A 16,653-nucleotide genomic window follows, 5' to 3' on the forward strand; every position below is an offset into this window, starting at 1 on the left:
TAGTCAATTCTCTTTCCTTTCAAAGCGAGTTTGAGTCGTAGGAATAGGAAGAAGTTTGGAGGATTGAGATCTAGCCTCTAATAGTGCCTGCTTCTGACCGTCAGTCAAGTGATGTGGTACAAGACAAGAACACGTTTTCCTCTTCCCTAACTTCTGGGCAACGATTTTTCTCACGGATTCACGGGTTACCTGCAGTTCATCCGCTATCATGCGCACAGTTAATCGCCGATCGTTCGTGATTAATGTCCTCACCTTCTCAATGTTTTCGTCACTGACGGCGGTGGCCGGTCTTCCACTACGGGGGTTGTCAGAAACACTTTCCCGGCCTCCTCAAAAACGGGCGAACCACTCGTACACACACTTCAAGGACAGTGCCTGATCTTCATAAACACGTACCAGCATCGCATGCCTTTCTTTCGGTGTCTTGCCAAGCTTAAAACAAAAATGTACATTGATCTCTTTGGTTGTTCATGTTCCTGTTCGCAGTTCAGAACCAACGCACTAAACACGCACTCTGTCAAACTGGTCTTACACGGCACACACACGATGCTCAACTGAACAACGTTGGGAGCAGGTGCTCAAAACCTGCTGCTACGCAGGTGCAGCGTTACCTGTCGCCAGTGTTGCCGGATCGACCGCTCTGACTTCATTCACCGAACTTTGTCACAGGTTGTAAACTCCACTTTATCATGCCCATGATCATGTAAATCGGAGCTCAAGACCTTGATAATTGTACCTGTTATGAGCCAGTAGGCTCATGTTGTAACGGAGTCAGAGATTTATAGCTCTTATTTTGTTTTCTCGAGCTGATCAGATCCAGTATTGTTTCGAAGTTTGTAAGATCTTATCGAGCAACCTTGCTCTTCTAAGAATTGTAAAGTTACTGTGATGAAAACAAAGTCTATTAGAGGCGAAAGAAATAATATTTCTGGAATTTTTCTTTTTTAACTTTTATTTGGAATATTGATTGTCTGCGGATTCAATCCGGGCGCTTTCTATTTCTCTGTAAGCCGCAGAAAAAAGGTATTAATAACAATAATAATAATAATAATAATAATTTCATTGTTCTTTCCATTATTGAAGATTTTTTAGAGATACCCAGGTGTTTGAACTTAACATCTCTTCTTCAGGAAATGATTGATATTCCGGAAAATGGCTCGATAGTCACATTTAAGAAGTATCCAGTGCCAACAATCTCATCGAGGATCGAACTCAACTTGCAAACCGTAAGACGACGAGGAACTAACTGCACCATTGAGGTCTGCTTCACCGAGCTCGATAGCTGCAGTCGCGTAAGTACGACCAGTATCTAGTATTCGGGAGATAGTGGGTTAGAATCCCACTGTCGGCAGCCCTGAAGATGGTTTTCCGTGGCTTATCATTTTCACACCAAGCAAATGTTGGAGTAATACCTTAATTAAGGCCACGGCCGCTTCCTTCCCTACTAGTCCTTTCCTGTCCCATCGTTGCCATAAGACTTATCTGAGTTGGTGCGAAGTAAAGCAGATTGTTAAAAAAAAAAAAAAAAAGTAGGTCTGCTTCTGTAATTCAACTTCGTATTTCTTCTGAATGAACATCTGCATATATAGCTCATTGAAACAATAATAGTCCGCCTCTGTAGTATAGTGGTTAGTGTGATTAGCTGCCACCCCCGGAGGCCCGGGTTCGATTCCCGGCTCTGCCACGAAATTTGAAAAGTGGTACGAGAGCTGGAACGGGGTCCACTCAGCCTCGGGAGGTCAACTGAGTAGAGGTAGGTTCGATTCCATCCTCAGCCATCCTCAAAGTGGTTTTCGTGGTTTCCCACTTACCCTCCAGGCAATTCCCGGGATTGTACCTAACTTAAGGCCACGGCCGCTTCCTTCCCTCTTCCTCGTCTATCCCTTCCAATCTTCCCATCCCCCCGCAAGGCCCCTGTTCAGCATTGCAGGTGAGGCCGCCTCCAGTTGTATCCCCTGACCCAGAGTGTGAATCTCCAGTACACTGCCCTTGAGGCAGTAGAGGTAGGATCCCTCGCTGATTCCGAGGGAAAAACCGACCCTGGAGTGTAAACAGATAAAGAAGAAAAATATAAAGGGAAAGAAGCAATAATAATGATCATGATAGTCAGCCGTTTACTTCTGTGATGTACAATCCATGATATCCTCTGCCCGTCGGAAGAGTCGGCTAAGAGGGATAACCCCAAGGAGTTCTCAATTTCGGAGCGTTTATTTGGTGAGTTTGGGACAGTTTCTGCTTACTAGTACCAGCTTCTTCATCTTCATTTTTCCCCCGAACTCCTTTGGTCGACTGTGGTTTTTAGGTTTGGGAGACAGAGTGTGTATTTCATTTTCGTGCCTTTCATTTACCCTTTGCCGGGCTGAGTGGCTCAGACGGTTAAGGCGCTGGCCTTCTAACCCCAACTTGGCAGTTTCGATCCTGGCTCAATCCGGTGGTATTTGAAGGTGCTCAAATACGTCAGCCTCGTGTCGGTAGATTTACTGGCACGTAAAAAAGAACTCCTGCGGGACTAAATTCCGGCACCTCGGCGTCTCCGAAAACCGTAAAAAGTAGTTAGTGGGACGTAAAACAAATAATATTATTATTTTCATTTCCCTTTCCTTTCTTTTACCAATGTTATCTCTCATTCATCGGAACCCAAAAGTATTCCATGTTCTCCTTTCGTTAGTGTTAAGTGATGATGGTTGCCTAGATTGTCTTCCCAGTGGTTACTGGGACGTAAAACCAATAATCACCATTACCGCGTCGTCTCAGACGGGGGAGAAAATTATTATTATTATTATTATTATTATTATTATTATTATTATTATTATTTGCGATTTGCTTTACGTCGCACCGACACAGATAGGTCTTATGGCGACGATGGGATAGGAAAGGCCTTGAAAGTGGAAGGAAGCGGCCGTGCCCTTAATTAAGGTACAGCCCTGGCATTTGCCTGGTGTGAAAATGGGAAACCACGGAAAACCATCTTCAGGGCTGCCGACAGTGGGGCTCGAACCCACTATCTCCCGATTCCTGGATACTGGCCCCACTTAAGCAACTGCAGCTATCGAGCTCGGTGAGAAAATTCTTATATTGCATATATATTATTTTTATGTAACAATGCAATTCATTTTCTTCTACCGTTTCGCCCCAGGCCTGTGTGGTTGCGGGTGCGAACAATGCCGCACATATGGACTTCTTTTATTTTACGTCCGGATGTCTTTCCTGACGCGTGCCGGCCTGAGTAGCTCAGACGGTCGAGTGCTGGCCTTCCGACTCCAAGTTGGCAGGTTCGATCCTGGCTCAGTCAGGTGATATTTGAAGGTAATAAAATACGTTAGCCTCCTGTCCGTGGATTTACACTCATATAAAATATTTCCTGCGAGACAAAATTACGGGTGTCACCGAAACCCGTAAAAGTGGTTGCCTGGACGTAAAGCCAATACATTTTTTGTATTATTACCACCTTCCTGATGACAACCCTATGTGGAGGGATGTAATTACTATTGCGTACTTCTGTGATACGTTGTCTCAGTATGAAGACAAGAGTGTTGGGACAAACACAAACACCCATTCGCCGAGCCAGAATAATTAATCAGATGCAATTAAAATACCTGATCGAGCCGGGAATCGAACACGGGACCCTCTGAACAGCAGGTCTCTACGCTGGCCATTCAGCCAAGGAGTCGGATGTGAACAATGAATACAGTACTAAGCATAATTTTTATACTCGTTTGCACATCGGTAGACTGCTAATTTGCCACAACACTGTGAGTACACGCTGGGAATTAGAACCTACTGCGTGATTACTAGTGTAATTTGCATCCGATAACAGGTTCACTACAAGCAATACAAATCCCTACTCATCACGCAAAACGATACACATGGGTTTCACATCGCATTCGAAAGGTGGCCTGAGGCTTTGCTCTTAGAGAGGCACACTGATACTATCTCCATTTGAAATAGACACTAGTGAAAATGTGTTTGATGCATGTTGTAGTGGACTTGTTCTCTCAATTTTGGAAACTAAGGACATCGAAATTAGGAATGTTTTGTATTTTTTTACGTCACGCCGATTCATGCAAGTCCTTTGGCGACGATGGGATAGGACAGGGAAGTAATCGACCGCGGCTTTAGTTAAGATACAGTCCCTGAATCTTCCTGGTTTGGTAATGGAAAACTATGAAAAACATATTGCAACTGCAAGCTCACAGTGGCGTGACATGAACCGCAATTCTCTCCATAAATGGGAACTCTGCGTAGCCTATTTATGGCACTGCCATTCGTGGTATACCGAATTTCTGACTGTGTCATTTTTCTTCTTTCTTTCTTAATCCGTTTAACATCCACTCTTGGTTTTTCTCTTGGACTCTGCGAGGGATCCCAACGCTACCGCCTCAAAGGCAGTGTCCTGTAGCGTGATTCGGGAGGATACAACTAGGGAGAATGACCAGTACCTCGCCCAGATAGCCTCACCTGCAATGCTGCAAAAGGGCCTTGTGGGGAAAGGGAAGACTTGAAGGGAAAGACAAGGAAGAGGGAAGGAAGCGTCCGTGGCCTTACGTTAGGTACCATCCCGGCATTAGACTGAAGGAGAGAAGTGGTAAACCACGGAGAACCACCTCGAGGATGGCTGAGGTGGGAATCGAACCATCCTCTACTCAGTTGACCTCCTGAGGCTGAGCGAACCCCGTTCCATCCCTCGTACCACTTTTCAAATTTCTTGGCAGAGCCGGGAATCGAACCCGGGCCTCCGGAACTGGATGCTAATCACACTAACCGCTACACCACAGAGGCGGACTGTATAGCATTTTAATGTTATAAACTACTCATTTTATACTTTGTATTTTATGTCTTTCCAGTACTGAAGATTTTATATTTTAGCATTCTTAGAAAATTCGTGGAATATATTTGGTCCTTTGTTCATGAATTGGCTTACTTTTGACTCATTTGTCACAAACACTGCATTAACTGAGCTTTGTCTTCAATATTGCGATAGTGTCAGTTACCTTATGATATCCATCCTATTATTACAAAGAGAGAAATTTGAGTGTTTTGTATATGGAGAGTAGGTTAGTTTAAATAAGGATTTTTGTGAATAAATTAATTACATCCCCTGGTCTATGGAGATTGAAGAGTCGAAATAGGGAACTGCCTGTAGGCGTGAAGTACAGTGGCGACTTCGAGGGCCCTGCGACCGCTACGGTAGCTGTGCAGGTCCTTCAGATACTTTGAAAAGCGGTGGCAAAAGTGGTTCTGGTTAAGACGCAGCAGGTCGTTATGCATGTTAGGTACCATTGCTTAAAAGAAAAAATGCAATGTAAATGTTAATCTTTTAGCAGTTGTATAGTATTATTTGAACTGATTCCACATACTGTTTATGAGTTGATTACGTGTGAAGTACAGAAGGTATTAAGAGTGGAATTTTGTGAATAATATAAATTTATTAAAGATTAGCCGTGTGTTTAATAGAAACAATTGTTAGTGTAAATTGTATAACACTGTCTTTTATGAAATTGCCTTCTTTTATTTTTAATTCAAAATTTAGTGCTTGATAATGTATTATTTGTACCATTTGATACCGAGATAGTGTACCCATCCCGGGCATATCGGGGCAACCATTACATAATTCGGCTTCACAAACAAATATATAAACGGAATTCCTGGATGAGAACCTTCGGACATCACTTCCCGGGGCTCGAAGTCCCATCCTCCCTACTTTCATTGCGTCAACGGCTAAAGCTCAGAAGCATACAGGAAATGGATGTTCGTAAAAGAAAAATGGGCACAACATTAAATATAATGAAAGTAGGGTTCCCTAATGTAACAGGAATACATTAATATTATTAAATAAGAAGAGTTTTGTTCCCTATATTTACTAAAAATTTTATTAAACTGATAGAACCACACGATAAAAACGTGAGATAATGCCACATTATTACACATAAGAAATAATCAATAGTAAAGCAATCATTTGAATACAGTATGCCGCAACGTCTTTGTCAGTTCGAGCACTGTTGTGGTTATCGCTTGGCATACTTTAAATCTCCTTATTAGCGCGCATTAATACTATGTACATTTTTCACAAATGCAAGTTTATTTATCTCTGAGCAATGATGCTCGATGGTACCTATTATTTGAATGGATTGACCACATGGTCAGGATGGCACTCTCTCATTAAGTCATATTATTAGCTGGCTGTCATGGTTATGGAATTTAGGCAGATTAAATAAGTGCATTCCCTTTTTACGCATATCGCCGTATATCGAACACATGGTCTATTTGACCACATCAATTACATATTATACTGAACACACATACGTATCCAGGGTTTACCTGATCCTGTTATACTCGAAGCGAATCAGCACAACGTTGGTATCCTACCTATCACCATAAACATTTGCGAATAACGGAAATACATAAATACATTACACAGAGAAATATTAAACATATAGCAAACAATACATCTTGAAGGTATGGCCTAGTCAAGCCATATGGTATCAGGTTAAATCCATCGTTTAGACGCTGGTCGAACCCACGTTCTTCAGCTTCCAAGGTGTAAAATCTGAGACTCATATCACGAGCTAACTTGATAAATAAAAATGAGGAGTAATACGACCTTCGCAGAATCATACAATTATCAACGCTACTCATAATATATCATTAGCATAGGATTGATATTACAATGGTGAATGAAGGAGACTTACAAGGGCAAATGTTCTGAGAACTCTTGGAGACAACTCGGTCCGCACGGACCGGACAAATCCCTTACATCATAAATCTGTCTCTCTGGTAGTGGTCAGTGTCCTACATTGCGGCCACAAAGACACTTTCTTTCTTTCATTCATTCTTTCTTTCTTTCTTTCTTTCTTTCTTTCTTTCTTTCCTTCTTTCTTCTCATTTTTTGGCTCGTTTCCAAGTGCACATTTATTTAAGGGCCGCCAATTCTTATTTCTTATTATTCCGGCCATATACAGCCTAATTCGATACGTCGTGATAGCCATCATTATTCTAATTCTTTGTCATTCTGTCAACTCAAACGTTTCACAAGTCTCATCTTCCACATTTTCACACTACTGCATCTCAAATCCACTTTATTCATTTATATAGAAGACTCTATTCCCACAGGTCATTTAACTAATTCCATCTCACTCGCGTATCTATATAATTCACAAATTGCACCTCGGCTTGAACATCTTTAATAATCATATATTTTATTATGGGATTTTTAAAATACATGAATTACCCTGTGAAGCGAACACACAATCTATATTCAAATTGTTATGAAGATCCTTACCAGTTAGTAACATTAGGAAGAAATTATAAATTTAACTGAAGTGCCATTCTCCCTTAAAATATATGCTTCGCACGCACTAAAAATTTATGGGACCTTATGTACCAATTCATTCAAAGAAGCCTGCTGAAATATTAGTGATTATCCTTAAATCACAGAAGAAATCTTAATTAAATTAATAAAATAATCTTTCCCAGTCACAAGCGTATAGTGTTCCCTACATTTAATATTATTAATTACATAAAATAAACAAGACTTTTATGCTTTAGAATATTAAAAACGTACTTATCGATACTGCGTGTGGTTTGCTGTCATCTCGAGGGTACATCTGGGTATTTAGACCTTCATGACGACAGCTTCACTCTTAAATTGCCCTTGGTTCCTTTCCCTTGTAGTAAAGTCCATGTCTTGAATTGTAGTCTTCTACTGTTGGAATCTCTAGGCGTTCCCTGAAGAGATGAATGCTGGCACTAGGCGAAACTCTCGTTGATTCCAATCCTGGGTTCGACGATCACTCACGAACATAGGTCAAAAATGGGAAAATTGGTTAATGAACACTGTTTATGCGTTTTCAAAGAACCTACTGGTGATTAGATCCATTCATTAATTCAAATGGACTAACCCTAATAGCGGTAAGTTTGCATAAATCACTATTAATTTCCCCTTTTTTAACACAACATGACTAATAGTTACCGCGAGTGTCCATGGAGTATGCAAACGTTTTCTCCTATCACGAACACCGTTCTTGAATTTTACTGAGCGTCACTCACTGTTTAAATGCTTTAAATTGTCCACTATTAATTACTGATTGTAATCGGCTGTCTCACTACTTCTAAACAACCTGATGCGTTTGCCCGTTCTCTGATGATTGCATCATAAGCCGTCACAGAAGTCACCAACATTTAAAGGTTTAAATGTTGAAATAACGCCTCTATTAATCACTAATGTACTTTATCTCGTACCACACGGCTTAATTTGCGATATTTACACCGCGCTGATAAGTTTTCCTTCGACACAACACTTCACACACTGATATCCATAGTTCATTACTGACACGTAAGTACTGCGGCTGCGCAAATTACAATGGGATCCTGCATCTAGGTGCGGGTTTTATTTATAGTATCTGGGCTGAGTGGTCAAAGAGGTGGTAAACCACGCCCCTAATCGAAATTCGGAGCCACTGAACGTAATCTTTCATCGACGTGATAGTAATCAAATTATAGCTCTTGACCCCTGTTTTATACTAATCTACTTTTATGTCTATCCGATTAGTGGGTCGTACACAATCTCAAAAGCGTCCTTTTATAAATTCACGGTTATGGTTTATCTCGTAAGTACTCCCACGTTTTTCCTCACGTTGCCAAATCTTAGCACTCGGCTTCGGTCTGCTCACTACTATATGACATGCGTCATTACCGATCCATTATTAAAGTATTGTGTTTATATGCATCAACAATTTGCATAAAGTACGTCGGTTCGAATGAGACCTGACTTATACATTTCCATAGGTTATATCAGAAAAAAAGTATTCTAATTCCATTTCTTCTTAGTTAAATATGGTGAATTGGCACCAATGAATGCGGTGTTGAATCAGCAAGGATTTTTATTTCTTGGGGATTAACACACTGTAATTCACCCCACCCTCTGACAAAATACATTTTCACGCGTAGCGTCATCTCTCCTCCTCTCTCGCACCGAGTGAGAGCGCAATTTCTAGGTTCTGCGGTAATACGCTCTCCTTCTCTCGATGCAGCACAGAAACCTGCTCCCTTCGGGCTTGCGTATCGCAACTCGTGTCCCGGTTCGGAATGTAAACTGCAAATTACGAGATTATACGTCGCATAATGTTGCGGAAAACGGCATATAGGATTGACTAAACCTCCTAACATGCCTATGGCATGGTGATGAACAGTTACAGTAGACACCTCATTTGCAAATAAAGGGATTTTGATTTGATTTGACCTCTGGAATTAATAAAGTGATTTCAATAATTATTTCACTGTTAGGAAGATTATTTGTCCACCTATGTGGTGTAGTGGTTAGTGTGATTAGCTGTCACCCTCAGAGTCCCGGGTTCGATTCCTGGTTCTGCCACGAAATTTGAAAAGTTGTATGAGGGCTGGAACGGAGTCCACTCAGTCTCGGGAGGTCAAATGAGTAGAGGTGGGTTCTATTCCCACCTCAACCAACCTGGAAGTGGTTTTCCGTGGTTTCCCACTTCCCCTCCAGGCAAATGTCGGGATGGTACCTAACTTAAGGCCATGGCCGCTTTCTTCCATCTTCCTTGTTTATCCCTTCCAAACTTCCCATCCACCGCCAGGCCCCTGTTCAGCATGGGTGAGTTACTGGTCATGCTCCCCCATTGTACCCCCCGATCCAGAGTCTCACGTTCCAGGACACTGCCCTTGAGGTGGTAGAGGTGGGATCCCTCGTTGAGTCCGAGGGAAAAACCGACCCTGGAGGGTAAACTCATTAAGAAGAAAAAGAAGAAGAAAAATTATTTAATCCAGATTATTTAATCCAGATTATTATAGGCTCTTATATCAATATGCTATGATGTCAGGGCAGCAGATGGTTACAAAGTAGAAAAAGCTGGAATAAATACTGGGTGAAAACAATAAGGTACGGCGAAATTTTCAATACGTAGAAGAAGAAGATATGTTTTACGGGTAAAATGTCATCGTTAGCATTCATACATCTTGACATTTCATGTACGAATTACTTCCGTGCGTTAAGCTGGTACATTCTTTATCCCTGTGTATTTTGCATGAGTTATGCACTTGTAGAGATGTAGAAAATGAGTTCTAACATGGAGGCAATCCGTTTGCAGACTGTTGTCCATATAACATTTTTTTTCCACGTGGGAAGAATTTATATTGAAAGTTTGACCGTATCTTTTTGTTACAGACTTGTCAGGCTTGTGAGTCCTGACCCTGGTTAGTAAATAAACTGAACTGTTGCTGTTACTAAACATGGATCTCACTAAGTCTTCCTAAAATCAATCAATCAATCAATCAATCAATCAATCAATCAATCAATCAATCAATCAATCAATCAATCAATCAATCAATCATCTGTATTTAGGGCTGTCACCTAGGTAGCAATTCCCTACCAATTGATTACCTAATATTTTCTTAAATCCTTTCAACTAACTTCGAAATTTATAGAAAATTATAAATCGCAGAATTCTACTTCGCACAAAAACGTTCATAAGAATTTTCTTCCTAACTCAAGCAGTTTTCCGTGCAAAAGATATCTTTCTGTGTAGTGGTGTATGGTTTATCCGATATAAACAAAAGTATAATGAACATTAGTCATATTAATGAAACAAGCATGCATGCAGGATTTGGAATTAAAATTCCTACAAAAATATGCATTTCCAAGTTCTTTCTAAATCTAGCACTTTTAAAGGAAATATACAGTATATTTCTTTCAGACGCATGCTGTATCCGATGAAAACCCAGTATAATGGTTAGTAAATAAAAAAGAGCATACTTCTGCCCATGGTGTCGAACAACAAAGTAAAATTAAATTGAGAATTAAATTAGAATTTAATTTAGAATTAAGTTAGAATTAAATTTCTCATTAATATGTCTCGGAGAGATCTAACGTTGACCTTGATACAGCTGGTGGATTTGGGAAAAAAACGTTATTGGTTCTAATTTCTGGTGCAAGCCCAACTATCGTTATGTTTTCCTCGCTCTTCGAGAGACTTTAATGTGGAAGGCTGGGTGAAGAGCAATTAAAGAAAATAAGGGGCAAGAAAATGGAAATTTATACCTTGGACACTTAAAACAGAATGTGCTGCCTATTCCGGTAGACGTAATGTTCCCTGTCTATGGGAATTGTCACGCTAATTGATGTAAATGCTATGGAATGAGAAGAAACACGAGAGGGAGATAGATCAGGTAGCTCACTATTGTTACCAACAGTCTCCAAATCCTATTTCTACTTCTGACTTCAATGTGAATAGAGCCACAGGTACTGCTAGCAACATAATAACTAACAAGCTTACCATAATTAAAGATAAGGGAACATTACTGTGCTAGCAAAGGGCACGCAGCGATGACAGTTTCGCTGGAGGCAGTACATCAGTACTACAGAACTTTGTTGTACGACACCACGGGCAAATTGAGAGACATGGGGCACCTGCTGCTGTACAGACTGCATTTGAATACTCTTAGTGTATACTCGAAGTGAACCCGCAGAAACTTCAGCACAGAGCGAGTTGGCCGTGTGATTAGTAGACCTATGATGCATTCGATATATTGTTTTATTCCAGTGCTTTTCTCAAAGAGAATACCTTGACCCCCTCTTCTTAGGGAATACGGCAGCTGGTTTTTTTAAAGCCGCGTTTGATTAATACTTACCCGTGCTTCTTTCAGGGACGTACGAGCTCTAACTCTACTGAATGGCGTCGACTGATGGCGTCTGTTTTTAATGGTCAGTAGTAGTTAACAAGCCTCGAAATATAAGTACAGTCATAGGAAAAAGTATACGTACACCTTAAAAGTTAAGGAAGGTTATCGTTTGTAGTTGACGCATTGTCCATAGACTGCTAGAAATTTCACTACTATTCTATATTTCGGTATTCCGCGAAATATGAGTATGAATACGTACCGGAAATAACAACAGTACTTGAGAAATGTTCGTTTTAACAAACGTATCATCCAATAAGTTTGAAATATAGGTGCATAAAAAGTAATCGTACAGGTGATTTATCTTCACATAAAAGTCCTTGATGACATCCCTTGCAACGCAGGTAAGCAGTAAAGGTCACGTCTTGTACCAAGCCAGTTGTGCTTCAGTCGTTGTGAACAAGGGATACAGTCAATCTGTAAGATGGGCCGAAAAATGAAAGAAACAACAGAAGAAGAGAGAAGAATTGTAATCCAGACTCATTATTCCTGTAAATCGCCCTCGAAAATATCGAAACTTGTGAAGAGAGCAAGATCTACAATTCAGGGAATTATTGACAGGTATGGTGAGAGAAAATCTTTCAAAAATGCACATAGATGTGGACGTCCATGCAATCTAGACGATCGAACTACAAGACTAATCCTCAGGAAAGTTACGAAAAATCCTAGAATCAGTGCTGCAAAACTGACGTCTGAGCTAGGAAAGGATTTAAAACTTAATATCTGTGCTTCCACAATTCAAAAGTGTTTATATACGAATGAGTATCATTGTAGAAATGCCAGGCGAAAACCTTTAAATACTTCAGCAAATAGGAAGAAACGACTACAATATGCTACCGACTATAAACATGCGTCTCTAGAATTCTGGGATCGAATTATATTTACGGATGAAAGTAAATTCACTGTTTTTCAAGAACATGGCAAAAAGGTGTGGAGGAAAACGAACACAGAACTCGAAGAAAAAATCTGGTTCCTTCAGTGAAGCATGGTGGAGGTTGTTTAATGGTTTGGGGTTGCATGAGCTCAGCTGAAGTAGGTTCCTTAGAATTCATAGATGGAAAGATGGACCGTAAATACTATATTGAAATTTTGAAGAAAAATCTAGCATCTAGTGCCGAAAAAATGGGACTTCTGGGTAATTATGTATTTATGCAGGATAATGATCCAAAGCATACGGCCCTTGATACACGATTGTGGATTTTATACAACACACCCAAATATATGGTAACACCCCCCAAATCCCAGGATCTGAATCTGATTGAACATGTGTGGGCTTATCTTAAAGAGAGACTGAGCACGAGAAATATTTCATCAAAGACAGCTTTGAAAATGGCTCTTTTGGAAGAATAGGGTAAGATTGAGCCCACCTTCACCTCCAAGCTAGTTCATTCAATGCCTAGGCGGCTTGAGGCCATTGTAAAATCAAAAGGATTGCCAACAAAATACTAAATATGTACTAAAATCCGTGGCGAATGAAAGTAAAACCGGACTGTACGAATACTTTGTATGAGTATGAAATCATGGTATTTTCAGTTATTTATCTATTATAGACAGAGACATGTATCAATTTTATGTTTTGTGATATATATATCTTTACATAGTGTACAGAAAGCTAACCTATTGATGTTATAACATCTACATGACAATAAGTGTACTAAGTAAAATATTTTTGTTTCAGTATTAAGTGTACGAATACTTTTTACTATGACTGTATGTGACCGGCCGTGTTCCAGCATGTATGTTAGTAAAGTGGAACAGCGGGCCTTACCAGAAAGTCGCAGTTCTTCGAGGAAGAGATGAACGTCAGTGTAGGGTTGCGTGGATGTAAGCTTGTATTCGGGTTCGAATCCCATCATCGGCAGCCTGAAGATGGTTTTCCGTTGTTTTCCATTTTCAAACCAGGAAAATGCAGGGTCTGTACCTTAATTAAGGCCGCAGTCGCTATCGTCCTAATCTTAGCTGTTTCCCATCATTGCGTCGCTGCAAACTTTGGATTCTTCGTTGTTCTCTTGGGTAAAACTGGAATATTCCTATTAAGAAAAAACGAGGTTGCTACCGGTTTCTCGGTAGTTTCGTACGTGATGGAGACGAATTGGACAGTCTCTTAATACAATTTAAGAATTTAAAATCATGGGTTTAAATTTCTTCTACTTATGTAATGGTCTTCGTGTTATTAAATTCACCCGTTCACAATTATTACACCATTTTCCATCTCAATTGTACAGCTGCAACCGCCCCTGCTAGCGAAGGCCAACAGTAGTTCAATTTCGTACAGTGACTTACACTAGCGTCCTATACAAGTAATGGTATTGTCACCTCCAAGTCTCCCTTTCACTTCATACCTTAACATTCGAAAATATCCCTCCCACCTCTCGCTAATCCATCATGAATACTGTCTCTCTCAGAACACGGCCTGTCCTAAACATCAAAGGCTGTTACCTCCAGCACTTCATCTTCTAGACTTAGTCTATTCTCCTCTGATATAACGTTGTACTTTACAAATGTATATTGTTTAATTGCATCTTCATTTACTCACCGACAGTGTCTTCTACAAAGTCGATCATTAAAAGAAACTTCCAGATTATGTTCCATGATATTTATGTAATGAAAGTGAAAACTGGGAATAGTTTTTTGAAAGAATTACCTGCAGATGTTAGGGTTGCATTAAACGAAAAGGTGTCAAATGCTCCTTTGAAAAATCAAATAATCATAAATGTAGAACGTGATTCAGCTAAGTTTTCCACCTCAAATATCTTCTGATCCGTTAAAGGTAAAGACATTATGTCTTCAAATTCATCAATTGTATTACGAGGCTCATAAAGTACTGTCCTATTCCTCTCAATCGCATAGTCTACAATTCCAGCCTACAAGTTGGGCGCCGACTGTTCATCCCAGGGTCGAATACGTGTGATCCCTGGTGATATTTCAAGAAATATGTTGTATGTTGGGTATTCAGCCCGAAGGCTGATTTGATCCTATGCAGCTCTGCCAACAGCTGCCATAAATAGCCTAGACGTCACTGAAGAGGAGTACTAGGGAAATGAGGAGTGAGGTAGTTTCCCGTTGCTTTCCTCTTCTAAATTAACTGAAACTAAACTTAAATTAATAGGCAGGAAGGATAAAGAGTAAAAAAATAAAAATGTAATGAATGAGAACCCTTTGCAAAAACTTTGGCAGTACGACAGGAATAATAAATAAAGCACTATATAAAAAACATAAATCATTGTTAAATAATCACAAGTTCAATTGACATTAAAGTCACACTGATACATCCATTCGGATATTGAATCATTACATTACATCTTATAAGTCTTATTGTTCAATTGAGCACAAATGCATCAAATACTGAATATGTTAAGTAGGTTTGTTTTAATCTCATTTCCACTCATTAATTCTTTAACACGATACAACCTCCCTCAAAATCACACTAATAATAAATTCGTAGCGAAGAGCCCTACGTGATATAAACAAATCAAATCACCCAGAAACTTATAACTACACTGGCTTTACAGTATTGGGAATGGAACACCTGCCTCAAAGACATGGGAACCACATGGAGAATCTGTACAGCTGTGAGCATTCTGTTTTAGCCACACATTAGAGATAAGAGAACTTTATTGATATTTTAATCTCATCTCGGAAATGGCATTTCACTATTACGTTAGAGTAACAATAGGAGATCAAATACAGTGTGAATCAAGCAGAGTTTCTGAAGCATTTCCGTCTGTATAAAAGTTTACGACTGTCATCGCAGTGGAATAGCTCTTCTATATGTTCATGTTCCCAACACCTTTGATAACAATAACAAGGGGCTCTAATTGTTACAGACTCGAATATTAAAGCTTGATGACTGCAAAAAGTAATGTTTATCCAAACAATATTAAGAAATTATGTCAACAACACAAACAGCAAATGTTAGGGAACTTACTGTCCACAACACAAACAGTAAAAGGTTTTCCTCCGAGTGCCAGGAAATGACAAATTCCACGTTAACATTAGATAGGCGATATAAATTAATGATTCTGTATATTAACATTGGTAGCACTGGTTTCATATATACAACATAATAAACTGCCTTTCATAAACAATTAACAGGGGTGTTATACACAAAGAATAATGCTAATATTTAAGACATCAAACACACTTAACTACAGCATTAGTGGGATTTCTTTGTTTTCTTTTTTTATCGGTATTGTATTAAGTGAAACTCGGTCTCTTGAATACCTTACTTCCGTTTAAAGCGTTTATTCGAATAAAAGAACGGCTTCCTACGAAGAAACTTGCGAATTCATGAATTTTGGGAACATCTTCTTCAGGACATCCGTAAGGTTGATGATGTTAGAACCCTCTTTCAGTTCTTTCTCGTGGTAAAATTTGAACTATTTTTCCATATGAACTACCGTAGTGTATCACTTCTCTTCAGGCTGCATCAAACTGTCTTCGAAATCCAATTTTCACCCCTTGTTTTAGGTTGACCTGTTTTTTCTCCGTAATCGCTTTCCATGCCAAGGTTCTTCTTCTTTGCCCTAAACGCTATATCGCCAGTGAAGTCTTCAAGCTGCTCATTACAATCCATAGTTTCGCGACTGTCCTCGAGCTGTTCCACTAGGTTTTGAAGGGTTTTTACGAATCCTTGGTCATCCTCCGGTAAAGAATAGGATGTTGTGGGCTCAAAGCTAGCCTTAGACTGGCACGCGATATCCCAGTTTTGATTGACTTCATCAGTAGCATATCATAACATATTTGCACGTAATGTTTCATAATCTTCCGCAGAACAGTCAGAATTTCTTATCACTTCGGTAGCATTCTGAATGAGAAGCAAAGATTTCACCCTTTGCGTCACAGCTGTCGGAAGAGGATGGTCATAAAATATTCCGAACCTTCGAAGCTGAGAAAAATAGCTTTCAATAAAGTGTTGATTATATCTTGCTGCCACCGTTCATATGCCTAGGTCAGTGG

The sequence above is a fragment of the Anabrus simplex genome, chromosome 5, assembly GCF_040414725.1.
Source record: "Anabrus simplex isolate iqAnaSimp1 chromosome 5, ASM4041472v1, whole genome shotgun sequence".
In the NCBI taxonomy this organism is placed as follows: Eukaryota; Metazoa; Arthropoda; class Insecta; order Orthoptera; family Tettigoniidae; genus Anabrus; species Anabrus simplex.